This window comes from Ambystoma mexicanum, chromosome 1q (genome assembly GCF_040938575.1).
Source record: "Ambystoma mexicanum isolate Mex_15411 chromosome 1q, UKY_AmexF1_1, whole genome shotgun sequence".
Lineage (NCBI taxonomy): Eukaryota > Metazoa > Chordata > Amphibia > Caudata > Ambystomatidae > Ambystoma > Ambystoma mexicanum.
The window spans coordinates 40,783,466-40,800,483 of NC_090922.1; the positions used below are offsets into that span (position 1 = coordinate 40,783,466).

Genomic DNA, 17,018 nt, shown 5'->3' on the forward strand with positions numbered 1-17,018 from the left:
TCAAATTTTGTCAGCAGCCTAATTGCTGCCTTGTGGATCTCCCTCTGTCGTAGCCAATGCCTCAGCTGTAAATATTCATATCCATTTCTCTCTGTGAGCCCTGTGTGTTTTTCAGTCCTCAAATGATGCTATTTCCCCCTCCAACACCATGCCTCTGATGTTCACACACCTGCTTTCCTTCCATCTGCCAAATGTGACCGTAACCAGGCCCAGAGTAAAATTGAGATTTTCAAACATAGGAGTAAATGGGGGTGGAATAGTTGACAAATATTCCCTTTAGCTCCACCTGTCCCATATGTCGCGGAGTACCCTACTATGCTTGGCGCTCTGGGCCTACCTTTCCCATGAAGCCACAACAAAACCCGCCAATGAGCATCCCGCCACCGCTCTATCCATCCGTGCCCATACTTTGTCCCTGCAATCAGAAAACCATTCGTGCACCACTCTCAATTGACCAGCCTCATAATAGCGATGCAAATTAGGCAGCCCAAATCCACCTCTGTCTTGGGGTCATCATGAGATCTTAAGCAACTCTCGGGCACTTGCCTTGCCAGATGAATCTAGAGATCAGGGTGTTCATTAATTTAAAGAATGCCTTCGGGACCCCTATATAAAGTGTTTGGAACTTATACAGTAACCTGAGGAGGGTCACCATCTTCACTGTATTTATTCACCCTAGCCAGGAAATCTGCATCGAGGTACACCTGGCAAAGTCTGCTTGTGTCTTTTTAATTAGATCCGGGAAGTTGGCTTTATACAGCGCTGAAACTACTGGTTAATTGTATCCCTAAATATGTTATGCTTCCCCGGGTGAGCGAAAGGGGGAGCAACTCTGCAGAGCGATATTCACCTCTTCAGATAGTCCCACCACCAACATTTCTGATTTACCCATGTTTATCGTCAGCCCAGACAACCCTTCTTGTTACCTTAGGATTTCCACCAGGGTTGGGATGGACGAGACCGGTTCCAACAGTGTAAATAACATGTCGTCAGCATAGGCGGCCGTTTTATGCGTTTCCCCTCCGAAAGGGACCCTGTTGATGTCTTGGTTCTGTCTGTTTGTGGCCAGCAGAGGTTCCAGATATATGGCATATACATGGGGGCAATAGAGGACATCTCTGCCTGGTCCCTCGCTCAATACCTATATGGTTCAAAATATATGCATTAAACGCCAACCTAATCAATGGGTTTCTGTAGATCACCACAACCATTTGGATGTACTTCGGGTCACACCCCATTTGTTCCATCACCTGAAATAAGTATGGCCATTGTATCCTGTCAAAGACTTTTTCAGCATCTACGGAGATCAGGGTAGCCGGGGTCCGTTTAATTTCCAATTTTTTTAATAAATGGATTACCCTTCTGGTATTGTTTTTCTCCCTGTGATTAAGCCTGATTGATCCTGCCCTATGACCTCTGGCAATACTCCCTTTACTCTTGCCACTAGAATCCCTGTATACATTTTTGCGTCCATATTTAGTAATGCTATGGGCCTATAAAATCTACAGCTTGTAGGATCCATATTTGGTTTTTCAAACAAAACTACCTTCGCACCCGTCATCCTACGAGTAATGCCTTCCCCATTCCGAAAGGTACTGTATAGTTTAGTGAGGAAGCCCTTTAGCTCATTACAATAAGTTTTATAAAAGCACCCTGAATAGCCATCCAGGCCTGGGTCCTTGTTATTTGGGAGGTTCTTTATAATCCTTTTAACCTCTTCCTCTGTGATTTCCCTTTCCAAGTTTCCCCTGTCTTCTCCTGTTATCTTCGTCAGCTTCACCCCTTCACCTTCTGTGGATGTCCGGTCGTTCCCAGGAGTAGAGCTGCTTATAGTATGTTACATTTATTGGCCCCAAACATAGTAGCGCTGCCTGAGACTTAAGAGCACGCTCAGTCCTGGTGGTCCTAAGCAGCCTCCTTTGTCTTTGGGATTCTTTCAGAATATTGGAGTTCTCCCTGTTCTCGAGTTCTGGCAGTTCTTTTTGGTCCTTACCCGCCGTGGCCTCTAAATAGTTTTTTAATCTGTCAAACTCTTTAAGTCTTTGAGCTTTTAGGGAAATTAACTCCCGCCTCAGAACTGCTTTGAAGGTATCCCATACCGTGCATAGGTGGACCCACTATATATCATTCAATTCAAATTAGTCTGTAATTTTAGACCTCACCACCTCTCGTAATACTTTATCCCCAGGAGTTCTCCAGGCATTCTCCAAGATCAGAGGGTTGCTCGGTTTCAGCCCCCTGAGATGAATCTTTATCGGTGCATGACCTGATAGGGAAATTGGCTCTCTCTATCTGTTAATGACCCTAATATACCGGGGGTACCCCATACATAGTCTAGGAAACCTTTGGTAGACCTGGGAGAAGCAAGTGTACCCAGTTTCCTGTCCATTTGCGCCAAAAACCGCTCAGCCATTCCAGCCAACCTGTCCCGCACTGCCTTGGTTGGATATTGACCCTTATTGATGACCCGGCCGCTCCTATCCCTTTGTCAGTCCCAAGCTATGTTAAAATCTCCTGTGAGAAGGATCTCCCCTTCAGCGAAGCTTTCCAATTTCCCCAGCGTCTGGTATAAGAAGGCCTCTTGTCCTGTGCTGGGGGTTATATGGTGCCTTTTTTTTATTATTATTTTTTTTATTGTAGCTCTTTGGTTTACACAAGAAAACCTTTAGCTATTTTTACCGAACAAGGAGCAGAAAACAAAAGATAAGAAAATGTCAAAAAAAGAGTAAAAAAAAAAGCAAGTACAACTATACAAAATCAAGACGAGAGTTAATTCAATCGTTAAAGAAAGCTTAAAGAGCATTTTAAAAATCAAGAATAATTGAATAAAAATAACCCAAGACAACAAGAATAGCATTTCCCCAAACTTCTGTTCTAACAAATATGCTAAAATATTTATAAACATTTATAAAAATGGCTGTTTCTTATTTCCTTTCTCTTTCTTGTCTTTTATGTTGCTTAGTGTTTAACACTGCAAAAGTCTGCTTGATTTCAGGTCCTTTTCACTGTTCCAAGAGGTTAGTCTTGTCCCTCAATTTTTTCAAAGATGAACTGGATAAATTTTATGACCGCAAGATTGTTTGAGATCTTCTCTCCTTCCAGCAGGTATGATCACCAAAGATCAATGTCCTTGAATCTATATTCTTGCCAGATATGACCTAAATACGTCTGTCGTTCACCTCTCACAGTAGGGCATTCCAGCAGCAGATGTTTCAATGATTCAACCTTTAATACATTTTTACATAATCTACAGTTCTTTGGTTCATCTATCTCTCTTTTTCTATAATGATTGGTTCTACTTGGCCAAAGATTTAAATGCAGCTTTAAGAAGCCTTGCCACAAGAATCAATTGGGGAAAAGAGTTAGGTATTTGGTTAGTATATTCAGTTTTCGCGGGACTGCCCAGAATTCTTCATAGCCTCGATATTTAGTGACCTCGTCCAGTGTATCAATCCAATCTCTAGTGTACATTTTTTTTTCACTTGATCTGGATTGTTTAAGAAGGATTCTTCCGTCTCATTTAAATTAAGAAGTATCATCTGGCATATTTTGGCCCATTCAATCAATATTGGTTCCGACCTCTCTTCCATTGCTTTTTTTAGGGCCGCAAAGCCCCCCTTTGTTGCCGGTTCTAGGCATCTTCTGTAGAAAGACAATATCTTCCACTCCACGATGACTTTCAGAGAGGATAGTGCCAGCTCTCTTCTAATTAATTGAATTGGGAAAGATTTTGGCAATCCCAAAATAGATCTCCAGAACTTGCCTTCTAGACGTGACCATATTTTGTTGTCCAATAAGAGTGAGGTTTCTGATCCATAGGTTAGGATTGCCACTACTTTTGCACGATAGAAGTCTATCAGCGGTTTCATGGAGAATCTACAAAATCGCACCAGTAGAATCTTAGCTTGGCCTATTAGGTTTCCAAGTTTGTTTTTTTAAGTCCTGACATCTCGGGGCTTCATATCTGTTGGTATTGATACAAACCCCCAGGTATGTAATAGCTGTCACTTCCTTTATCTTTTTATTGGATAAATATCATTGGGGCGAGTTTATATTTTTCTTCTTTTTGGTATTAGAGAACATCAAAATCCTAGATTTTTCTGGATTGATAGTCATTTTGTTTTTGGCTACATATGTTTCTAATGCTTTTAGTTGATGTTGAAGACCTATAGGAGTCTGATCAATTAGAACTATGTCGTCTGCCTAGATCAATCGTCCAATTGCTATATTAGCAAGTTTTGCTGGGAAGGATCTTATATCTACAAAGGCTTTTTCCATATCTGAGGAATATAGTTTATATAATTCTGGAGCCAAGGGGCATCCTTGCTTAAACCCAATGGTCGTAGGAATTGTGTCCGATAACAGGCCGGCTTTATTTAGTTTCACTTTAATTGAGGTGTTAGAGTGTAATTCCTTTATGTTGTAAAGTATAATTTCTGGACAATTCCATTTCCTCCTCATCCTCTCTCCATCAACTGCATCAAAAGCCTTTGATAGGTCAACAAAAGCTATATAGAATTTCGCCTCTTTGTTGGTCAGGGTTCGAGCTTTCAACAGATTTAGAATAAAGATGTTTAATGGAGTGCCTTGTCCTTTTACGAACCCCGATTGCCATTCGTCCTTATGGCCTGTTTGTGTTGCCCAATTTGTCAAAGATTTTAAAAGAATTGAGGCAAAGATTTTTCCAGCCACATCTAGAAGGGCAACTGGCCTGTAATTTTCTGGGACTGTTCTTAGGCCCTTTTTAAAGATTGCCACCACAATACTCGTCTTCCAAGAAGTCGGTAGTTTCCCCGAAGCCAAGATATATTTAAACAGTTGGTGTAGGATTTTAGCCCATTCCGCTGGGTCCTTTTTCAGACCTTCATTAGTCAGGCCGTCTGGCGACGGTGCTTTAGAGGTCTTTAGTTTTTTAATCATGTCTTCTAATGTCTCACTGTCTATGGTCAGCAAACTTTCTTCCCTTTTTGGTATAATCCAATCATTTATAAGAGGTTTTAGAACTGGCTGTTTGTAGTATAATTGCCATTGTTTCTCTGTGACTGGATTTGTTATTATAGCATCTTGCAAAGTCTCTATTATTTATTAAAGCCCACGTCTCTGCTGTATTTCTCTCACATATCGTTCTTAACATTGCCTGGGAGTCATGGTTTAACATTGTTTTTTTGTGCAACTTTCTCCAATTTCTGAAGGTTTGTTTTATTTCTCGTACCTTATCATTTTTATTTACCTCATTCAAGTCTTTCAGTGATTTTAGCTGTTTCCTCAGTCTTTTTTTTGTCGACCACGGCTTGATCGAATATATGTCGATATGACATTATCGGTTTTGTAGTCCCAGGTTTAATTCTAGTATGGAAGATTTTTAGCAGAGCAACATAATCGATGGTTTGCAGAGGTAGCTGCAGATATAAATCATTTAGGGTAGATGTCAAGTTGTCATTCAGCGTTGGTAATTTTGCTGGATTCATTTTAACTCGAGTTCTCCCAGTGTTAACTTCTATCTTGAATGGATATATTTCATTTACGTTCTTAGGCAGAAAACTAGAACATGCAAGTTTTATAGCATTGTGGTCACTAGCCTTGGTCGGTTGCACCTCGTTTTTGAATAAACATTGACATACTAGTTGAAACTGTCACGTAATCTAAGATGGCTTTGGATTTCAGCCCTCCCCACGTCGGTTTCCCTGGGATGTCGCCTAACGTGACTCCATTTAGGATTGTGCAATCTCTAGATTGTAACGTGGACCTCCAATTGACCCCTCTTTTGCGTTTGGTTGTGGCCTGTTTCGGTACGTCTTCGAGTACTTTATTGTTTTCGTCCAGACAAGTACAATTAAGGTCGCCCACCAATATTATCCATGGGTCATGCCATTTAGCTTTCAGATCATCAATTGCCTATGCTACGTCCCTTGGAAGGGATTTGTTTCCTTTAGCTCCTGGCACCCAGTATATATTCATCAGCACAACGTGCTGGTGGTGTTGATCTTCTAGGGGCGACGGTGTTTCCAGGACTAAGATTTGAATATATGGAGTCAAGTTCCAAGAATGAATAACATTTCAGTTTAGTTCTTTTTTTATCGCTATCAGCAGACCCGCCATTGGTCTTCCTTTTTTTGCTGGATTTATATTTACTGAATAGCCTTCGATCAGGGGAGTTTCTCTCGACCACGTTTCCTGCAGACATAGTACATCTGGCATCTCTTTTTCAAATTCATTTTTTGTTAGAAGGTGGTTGAATACCCTTGTATTCCAGGAAATAAGGGACCATGTTTCCTTTTGTGTTACTTTCCGGCTCTATAGTGTCTTCATTTTTCCTTCTGCTAGGTTGGCCAACCATACCCATCTCTCCTGTTCGCTGTCTTGAGGTTGGGTTACCTGCGATTGTTTCATGGCTTTTTTATGCGTATCGTACACCTCTTGAAAACGAGCTTTCTTTGAGATAGTTTCTTGATCCAGTACCTCTGGTTCTGTTTCTTTGTTTTTTTCGGTTATCTTGAACCCCTTCTTTCTTATGGTCCTCTCTTCGGATAGTAATAGCTGGCGAATCACCTGGGAGCATGTAGAAACCCGAATACTATCCATATACCTTTTGTCAGGAAATTCTATCAGGGTTATGTCACTAGAGCTGATTAATCTCAAGGCTGGTATATGGTGGAATAACCTTAGGACATTTGCCCGATTTAGGATAAAACCATCATCTGTATGTACTAGTCTTTCCAAAAGACGACCTCTGCCCTCTTTTTCTGGGTTTAATCTGCGTTTCGGCAGTCTCAAGGGACTAGTCCTGAAATCAACAGTTCCACTGTTCTGCTCACTTTCTTCTGTGGTGTATTCCTTGAACTCCAAAATAGGTATGGGGCTGTTTATATTTTGACTTTCCAGGTTTCTTATTGGACTTTTAACTGGTATGTTTGAGCTTCCCGTCATCGTTGTCTTTAGTTTTTTCTTGCTTACAGTTTCGGGCTTGACTATTATTTTCCTTTTTTGTTGCTTCAGCTTTGTTTGCGTTTTCCCCAATTATCCTCTTGTCATCCAACATTAGTTTAACTCCTCTTTGTCGTTCCGTCTGCACTTGTTCATCAATTATTTCAATTTCCTCTTCTTCTGAGTCACTATCAGTTGAAACGTTGTCGTCCGAGATGGAATAAGTGGACGTATCCATTAACTCCTGATCGGAGTCATCCGTTTCTACTGCTTCTTTGTTCTTTAGACTCGTACTTGTTTGCGTATGGCTACAAATGTTTCGATTTACTACAATAGTTGCTGCTTCCTTTGGTGTACTCAGACATTTGAAAAATGTTGCTTTTATTTGATTTACATACCCTCCGCGGCGGTTGATTTTTTGTTTTTTGAAGTATCTTTAATGGTTGAATAGTTTTCGCTTTCTTATCATTCATGGCGATTTGCTCCTTTCGTTGCGACACAGTGATACCTTCCATCTGTTTTACGTCTTTTTTTTAAAGATTTCGCATAATTTTGAGTTCTGCTTATCTGTTTTTGAAACATCAATATCTTTTTCGTGCTGCGAGAGGTCTAAGGTTTTTTGAAGTGTGTGTTGTCCTTTTTTTGTGATCTGTTTTACTTTCTGATCCGTTTTACTTTCTGATCGTTGTTCGCCGTGGCTCCTCTCGTTTTCCACAGGGATTTTTGAGGTATTTGGCACCAGTTCATTATTTTCTTTATTTTTTTCCTTTCCTTTTATTGTGTCCATTGTATCTTTAGTTGTTTCTCCTTTCCTCAGAGTTGGGATTGGACATTCAACCTGATTACTTGGCTCTTCTAAGGTCCCTTTTTCAATACGTTCTTTCAAATGCTCTTCATTTGCATTTTCTTCAAAATGTGGTTTCAATTTTGCTAATTCTTTTGATTGAAAAACAGAGCAGTCCGAACCACCTAGAGAATCTCTCCTTAGGATCTTTCCATCGGTTTTCCTTCTCTTTCATAATTGGTTCTAGGATAGTGTGTAACATATCGGAGATTCTTTGCTCAACATTTTGCATATTTTTTTGGATGGCCGATATGAATCCTTCAATGAAGATTGTCTTAGAATGAACCATTGCTAGCAATGTAGTGTGGTCCTTCAGAGTATCCGTAGCATCTTCGTGTAGTTTCATGTAAGGGGCCAGGATCGCTGCCATTGTTGTAATCATCAGGAAGTCATCCTTTTCACACTTTTCTCCCCCTGTCTTAGGTTTGTTGGTCATCTCCCTCTCTTTCTGAGGTGCTTCTATCGTTGATGGTAGCGTGGTCAAGTTTGAGTCTTGGTCATTGTGGGTTTGAATTAACTGGTTTTTGGTTTCCCCTTTCACGGTTTGAGCGGCCGTCTCTACAGTCTGTGGCTCTTTATCTATTAAGGTTGAGTTTTCCAGCATAACAGCATCAGGGATTTCGTTTGCCGTGATGCTTTTATGAGTTGATTTCCTTTTGGGTACATTCCCAGAAATGCCTGTCCCCCAGTTTAGTAAGGACTGTTTCCCAAAAAAATGATTATTTCTGTCTTGAGCGTCCCCTGAGGATAGGGTCCTGGGTTTCCATATTTTTTTTTCTAGGTCCGTATATCTTATAAAGTCCATTTTGATTGGTTTAGGGGTTATCGTTTTACCTTTCGTTCCATTAAAGGTTCCTTTCGCTGTTTTTGCTAAATCTTCCACCGTAGTGTTGGGTTCTAACCCGGGAATATCCTCAGATAGTTGAATTAAATCCTTCGCCTTAGGAATATTTTCTTCTACTGTTTTTGATCTTATCTCTAGTACAGGTGATGGCTTCTCTGACACATCTTCCTTTGAAAGGTCAGTTTCCCTTGTAGCTTCTAAGTCATGATCATTTTTGTCGGATGTTTCTTTTGCCATAAGGGCCAGAACTTCCTTAGTCTGCTTTGCATCAGCTAAACTTTCCTGAGGCTGAGGTGATTCGTCAGTTTCAATTGTATTGTCAAGTTGATGGAATATGAAATTGTTCTTGGGTGGGTTGACCTCATTGCTCTCTGAGTTTAATTGTATGTCTTCCTGTAGCAGCTCCCTCCCTGTTTGATTGCCGATCTTAACCTCTATCATGAATGGACCGAGTACTACTCCTTGATTATAATCTTTCGTTCCATGATTCGGAGTCATGCTTTCCTTAACTAGCACCGATTCGTTATCCTTGTCTTCGGATAATATTAAATCATCTATATGGTTGTTTGGTAGAGGGTGGTCACCCAATCTAGTTGCTAACCCTACTTCTGCCATTAGGTATTTGCAGATCGTATGTGTGTTAGTTTGGAACACTGATATCAAACCTTCAAATGGGGCTGCAAGTATCTTTTCCCCTGATGTTGTCTGGTTATATCATATATTTGCAGGGTTCGGGATCAAAAGGGTCGAACCCCAGCAGTCTCCCTTCCCTTATAGCTTTAAATCCAAATTTTTGATCGTTTCGCAGGGTGGGGTCAAGCCCCAACAGTCTCTCTACCCCAGCAAAACAACAACAGGTGATGTTAGCTTGTTTATCCGGGCTGATCCTAGGGACTTTTTTTCCCTTTGGTCATATGACTTGTTTAGCTTTGGGATATCCCCCAGATGTACAAATGACTTAAAATAAATGACCCACCTGCACGTGACTTCCGCTGGGTGTTTCCTGTATCTTTTTGTGCCCAGCCGACCAGCCAAACAGCCCAAACAGCAGCGCCCTTGTCCCTGCAGCGGGCTTAACGCCGCAAGGGTGGATTGCCCTTGAATAAAAGCCCAGAATGAGTCACGTGAACAGTCACGTGATCGTGACCGCGCTCCGCCTCCTCCAGGAAGCGAGCGCAAAGCAGTGTTGGGGCTTCAAAGATTAATGGCTTCAAACAGCAGCCTGCAAGCAGGTAGGATTCGCAATTTTTGAGTCAGCAGTTTACATCACCCTATTCTCCAGCAGAACATGCAAAAAAGACGAAGTGTTTGTTACTTTTGTCCCCAAGGAATTCTTTATGCCTACCAGTACTCCGGTCGCTCTATTTCTGGCCTTCGCCTGGTATATTTGTATAAACTGATGTATTTGTAGATTATGGCCATCTTTTTTTATATGCGTTTCATAAAGTAGGATGTCTACCCCGCCCCTTGCTATCTGTGGTCCTACCTTCTTCCTCTTAATCGGGGTATTCAGGCCCTGTACATTATGTGAAAGAATTTGCAGTAACCTCATCTTTACTCCATCAACACCCCACCCCCCATCTCTCCCCCGGACTCCTGTAGAATCCTGTGTACTCCATATCCCTAAATGTTCTCATAGTTCCTTCATGCGGCTCCCCATCCGCATACCTACCCAGACCAGCCCCCCCACCCCTGACGCTTCCCCCCCCTAACACTATCCAGGCTAGGCGCGGTATCCTAGGATTCTTCCCACCCATTTGGAAACCTGCCCACGTGTCTACCCAGATTCCTAAGGTTGCACTAAACTTAAGATTCCAAGCGGGGCCCCACACCCTATTCCTGCTAGATAGAATTCACTGTTCTTCTCTCCGTCTATGTATCCCTCCGTTCTGCATATTTTTCCATACCTTGCGTGTCTCAATTGTATATATTTGCGCATCGACATGGTATTATTTTTCATCTCCTCTTCATCTCACCCGAAGGCCTTACAATTAGTCTCTCTCTTTCCCTGTGCAGCAGTCCACTCCCATGGCCTGTATTTCTGTTGTGCCCCATGTCTTTGATCTTCAGCGGCTGCCTCCTCATTCTCCATCCCCACGATTGCCAAGCCTTCAGCACATGTGGTGGCCCTTTGCTGTCTCCCGTCCCAGGGGAATAATAAGCCTAAGGGGAAGATTCATTTATAGGGGATTTTTTTCTCCACCAGTGTTCTTGTGACTGGCCCCATTGCTCTTCTTTTCTGAAGCATGGTAGCTGCCAAGTCTTGGAATAGGCTCGCCTGCGAGCTGTTGATGGAGATCATGGTCTGGCCCCTAGCTGCCCTGAGGATTTTCTCTTTCTCTTCATAGGAGGTTAGTGCTGTACCTTGCAATTAACGCAGATGTTATTAAAACGTATCCCATGTTGCGCAGTGGTGGTCTTTATTTCTTCCAAAAGAGTATCTTTTTGCTAGCCTTTACGGGAGTGTACTCTGCTGTAACAAGGTGATTACATCTTTTTCTAGCTGTGGTGACGACCAAGGAATGCACAGCCAATTGTCCTCTAATACAGATGGGATCTATTGGAGAAGGTTTGTATTGTTTCTCGACCCGTGGATTCTCTGGTTTTGCAACCAGTGATGGATGAATTCCTTTTAAAAAACATTTAGAAAAAGGGATTACAGTGAGCCATACATTTCTTTTTTTGGAGCATGTCCTCAGAGTCAAGTGTCCTCAGACTCCTGTGCCCTGAACAAGAATCAACCTGCTGCTCTTTTTAATAGGTCAGTGGACAGAAGTGATCTCCACTGGGTGAAGATGTTACCAGAGGCTCATCTTCAAAAAGAGAGGGCATAAATTACTCCTCAGGGTCCGACTCCATCAATACCCCCGCCCCATCTACAATAAATTCTTCTTGCTCCTAGAAATCTTTCTGGACTAGGAGGTAGTCATGTGTTTGGGCTTTAGCCTTTTTTTTAGTTTGTCTACCTCAGCTAGTGCATCGTGTTGTCTTTGGGCGCTTTGTTCATGGTGCTCCATGAAGGATAATTCTTCTCTGGACCAACTCTGTTGAGATTAAAGACTTGAAAAAGGAAAGACTGAGGTAGTTTCCAAAGCCCCGTCTTTCTCCTTCCACCGTCGGACTCCCTTAGTTTTTTTGCATTGAGCTAATAGAAGTAACCCACACCCAACACCAGTGTATTTTTCCCTATGTATTTGCCTTGCTTAATGCCTGGGGGGAGCAGGAGTGCCACGACGGCAGCGCAAGAGAAGGATGGTGGGGAGCACATGCTTCGGTACCCGCTTCAGCAGCCGACACAGCTGCATCGGGAGACGTGGAAAACCCAGCACGGTGGGGCTGGGGGGTCCTTCTAAGGGTATTTGACCAGAAGAAGGTCTGCTGAACTGGAAGGGGGAGGTTTGGGGGTGAAGTAACCCCACCCTGTGGATTTATGTTGATGTGTACTTAAATAAACCTGGATGTTTAAGCTACCTATTGAGTCTGCCTCCTCTGTCAATTCTACTACGCCAAAGACTCGATTTTGGGTGTCAACCCTTCAGTGATAGGTTCATGTATGACCATGTCGGGGACCCACAGGGATCCCTCACGCATCCTGGGAATGCAGCCTAGCAGAGTACAGCCAGAGCTGTTCCTACCGCAGGGATGATGTGAAGGAGTTGATGAGGACCACAGTCGCTGGCGCCTCAGAGTGCTTGAATATGTGCCGGGGGCAGGGCTTTTGGTACCACTGTCCATGCCACAACACCAAGCAGACTATTCCATTGTCAGGTCTCCAGGCCTCCTTTTTCAGAACCCCAAAGACCTGTGAATACCTAACCCCTTCTGAAGCCGGTGGGAAATCTTGGAGCCTTGGAACCATGTCTCATGATAGTGTGTTGCAGATTTGTGTTCTTCCTCCCACAACTGCTACACTTTCGTTTGATTTGTGATAAAGATTTGATGTGCATTCTTAGGATTAAGGCCATTATATATTGCATTTGCACATGTAAGGAGAGTATGTGAATAACGTTTTTTGGAACCAAGCAAACTAGAGTAAGTAGCAAGAGACCAGACCTGCAAATATCAGAATGCACCTGGGTGCAACCTGAGAAACCTGGCATAGTGCCAGGGGACTGGAGTTGACACCATGATTGGATTGGACTGTAAATTGCCCTTCCCAAAAGAAATGTGACACCCAACACACCAACCATATACATACACCCAGAGGAATGGGGGATAACCGCCAAAGGACTCAGAGGAAAAGGGGAGATGCAAAAATCCTCCCCAATCCCAGTTGGAAGCAAAACTTAAAGCTTTTAGAGAGTCCCAGGAAATATGAGCAGCCCGAGCACAAGAATAGAGACTGAAAAGGGGCAGGCCAGAAGTCTTCTTACAGACTTGCAGGGCAAGTCTCACGCCCCCACCACCGCCCCCAGCTAAAGTGTGAGCGAGCAGGAGAGTGAAGGAGAGAAAGAGAAGGAGAGAAAGAAGGAGGATAAGACCATGAAGCAGGTGATGGGTAGAGACCATTTGGAGGGAGAGATAGGGGAAGTTGGAGACCAGTAAAATCTGTGGAAGTAGAGTGTTGAGAGAGTGAGGGAGGGGGAGAGAATCTGCAGAGTAATACATTAAAAGAAGACCAAGCAAACCGGCATACCATTGGCATACCATTAGGTCCCTTAGGAAGTGGCAGAGGGAGAGTATTAGATAAGGCCATGGCCTTTAGCCCTCCCCCACCCACCGTTTACGGTTTAGTTTAGTTATTTATTTATAATGCGCACCAGACCCAGGAGCATCAGGGCGCAGCAGAAAGGATATGTTCAACTTAGTTACATGGCCATCAGGCCGACATATATAATAAAACATCAGTATATCAAAGTAAATTACAAATCACAAGAGAATGCACTGAATTTACATGTGTACATGAGATAAGGACAAGATAGACAGTGGCATATCAATATATACAATGTAGGTTGCATGGTTTAGGTGGCATAGAATAAGATAGACGCAGTACATTAGGAGAGTTGTTCAAGTGGACTGGTGCTGAGTAGGTGACTCTATGGGCAAAGGATAGGGATCAGAGCGTCGAGAGGGTGTTGGTCTAAGTTTGTCATTTTCTTTTAGCCAGTTGGTCAAAATCTGTCTGAATTTGGCATAGGGCTGGGTAAGAGCTAAATCCAGACAGTAGGAATCACCTGGCAATAATCTAGCAATATTCTGAGAATAATTGTTGGGGCGTGGGGGAGAGGGGAATAGGAGGGCCTGGGCTGGTGAGGTTGGAAATCACATGGCGGTAGAGGCAAGCTGCAGGGTCCACTGACAGTCTGAGATCCCCAAGTGATTAGCATATACTCATTTCTTTCTAATAAAACATTGAACATTAGTAATTGCTGTGAGATTCTTGGAGAAAAGTGTGACATGGCATGCATTTGTTTTCAAAAATTGATTAGCAGTGATTAGTAATCAAAATATTCAACACCAAATGTATATTTCTACAATGATTTTTTATGTCTCCACAAGTTGTTCATGACCAAGTCATAAAATGAACAATTCTGCGTTTGTGGGAAGTCCTGAAATAAGACCGAGGAGTGTATGGAAAATGTAAAGCTTTGCTGCATGAAAGGACACTCAAAAGAATCTAAAATCAGTTTTCAACACAAGACTGTTTTCAGCTGGGTGCAGTCAAGTGTCCCGGTATACTTTATGCCTGCCTCATTGTGTGGTGTGTAAAGAGAAGTTTAGACATTTCATAAAATCAAGAAGCGGTGCTAACAAAGCTATTATCCAGATGTTACAAACTCTTCAAAATAAGGCCTTAAGAGCTGCACTAGGCATAAATAAAAGAACACATCTCCTCTACTAGACGCCAACACAAATGGCTCGCTACCCACAATAGAAAACTGTTAAAAATGGTCACCCTGACCCATAAAGCATTAAATAATGCTGCCCCCAGTTACCTAGTAGACAGAATGAACAGAAGAAAGTCTATCAGATCAACAAGAACCGGTAATGCCAATTGCCTTGTGGTACCGAGATTTGGACTTGCCAAGATTGGCGTCAACAGCTTTTCTGTGAAGGCTGCCAAACTTTGGAACTCCCTGCCCTACGAGTTTAGAGTAAACCAACCATATCTACACCTCAGACAGAATTATATCAACTTGCTGAACTCTACCGACCATTAGCTAACACTATCGCAACAGCCTCATGTAGGCTGCCTTAGTCCATCTTCATAATCCAGTGAAATGTGGAACCTAACTTGTTTATAACCTGTACTTTTGTATCCATACTGCTTTTGTAATTTTACCTGTAAATATATGTTTGTCGTACTGTGAACTATTTTGTAACCCTGTAAGCTTTGCACCTCTGTACTGTTGCGCCCCGTTACCTTTAGGCTTGGTGCGCATTAGAAATAAATAAACAAGTTCAATGTTAGAAGACAAAGCTGAAGACTACATCTGGATTATGGTGTTTTGCAACGGGCATTTTTATTGGTTACCTCTGCTGGACAGGATTAACCTGGCAAGTCATTGATATTAAATGATTTCAAAATAGCGATAAATATCTCTTTTGGGGGCCAGGCAGGGAAGGTAACTGCCCGCCGGCCGAAGCCATGTAGGCCTGAATGCAGCGTTACCACCCTGCCACCCACAAAAGTGGTAGTTATTGTTACCAACACCCTTTTACACAATGCACGCACACCTACTTCAAGCAAAGATAAAATACAAACAAATATGTCTGCCATTTGAAATGTAGAATGCCAGAACCTGTTGGTGGTCAGGGTGTTCACAGGTGAGTGCAAATGGCCATGGGGTGAGGGCTTCCAGTGGGTGCCGTAGGGGGGCTCAGCCCAGGGTAAAGGCACCAAGATGGCAGCCAGGGCGTAGGAAGTCAGCACACAGCAGTTTGTTACTTGAGCATTCCACCTGCATTGCCAGACTCCTGAGTCCACTTTTGTATTTGTATTTAGTTTATTTGTATTGCGCACCTGCCCCAAGGGCATCTGGGCGCATTTCTTGAAGTTTCAATTTTCAATTTACAGGTACGTGGATAACAAAATGGTAATTACAGTTTGAGACTTCACAAGATGTACAAGTCCCAGCGCGGGCAGGAGACAAACAGCGATGCATATAGAAAGAGTTGAGCAATATTACTGCAGTATTAACAAAAATGTACACTTATTTACAATTAAACAATGAAACAAAAAGTTGTCCTCGTCAGGATGCACCTTTCAATGTATAGTTCTTTCATGGAGGTAATATCACAGACTTTCAAGAATGCTGTGCTCTTTGCTCCTCCCAGACACGACCATTCTGACTTCTAGCCACTCTCCTTTTGTCTGCACCTTTCTTCTTGCACCTTTTGCTCTGCCCTTTTCCACTTCACTGTGCTTCTTGCACAGCTTCTTTTCTGTTGTGCACTCTTGCACCTTGCTGTGCCACTTGCACACTTCTATTAACTGTTTAATGCACTTTTGCCTCTCAATTTCCCATTCCCGTGCTTCTTGCACACACTGTTTTGGTTTTGGGTCACTAAAACCATTTTCGAGTCGCTCACGCCCTCTTTGCTTTCTGTTCTTTTTCTTTCTTTCAGTCTTTTCCTTATTCGGATCGCTTGCACCCCCCCCCCCTCCGCTTTCGGGTTGTTCACACTGCTCTTTGGCTTTTAGTACTCTTTCTATCTCTTTGGTTTCTGCGCCACTAGTGCACTTCCTCTCGCTTTGCTTTCTCTCACTTTCAATCGTCGGGCAGCTTGCCCATTTCCACTGGCTTCTGCCCCTGCTCCAGCCCCACTAGGCTACTGAGTTTCTCTATCAAATTCAAGAAACTCACCAAAGTAGCTTGGCGCTTGTAAGCAGTTCTCCAGGGTCTTGGATTGAGGCCAGGGTCTTACCACCTGCCCCTCAGCCATCCCTGGAGTGGCTCACGTCCCAAGGAAACTAGCACTGGCCCGGACACGACCAACAGCATGCAATTTGTCTGGCTTTTGCGAGACATGGCTGCCTCACCACGCTGCAGCCCCTCTCTGGCCCACCGTCTCGGCGTGCGGCACTCCACCGGATCATCCGGGCACCTCTCTCTGCAGCAGTCTGCTCCTTGGCCTCCAATCTCCATCGAGCAACCCCAGCTCGCTCACTGCTTCTGGAAGAACCACACCTTTTATAGTAAGTGGAGGATCACGTGGCGTCAGCTGTGCACAGTTGTAGAAAAGTGCCTGATTTTGCCTGACTCCATTAGTGGGACAGCCTAATGGTGTTATGTAGTAGGCCTTTCTTTGCATCTCTATGCTCTTCCGATGGGTAATCCTCATTGCTCTCCATCACCTCTTCCTCATCCCTGGAGTTATTGGGTAGGGGGAGAAGGGGGGGGGGGGGGAGATTGGAAATACCCCATAAAGGCTGAGGGAGAGTGGGTTGGTGGACATTTGGGA

The 17,018-nt window shown here is 43.2% G+C and overlaps 1 protein-coding gene across 3 annotated transcripts in view; it reads right to left on the reverse strand.

Annotated features, from left to right (window-relative positions):
• AP1G1 (adaptor related protein complex 1 subunit gamma 1) overlaps positions 1–17,018 on the reverse strand; it is a 1,918,561-nt gene that overhangs the window by 1,629,586 nt on the left and 271,957 nt on the right. The window lies entirely within an intron of this gene.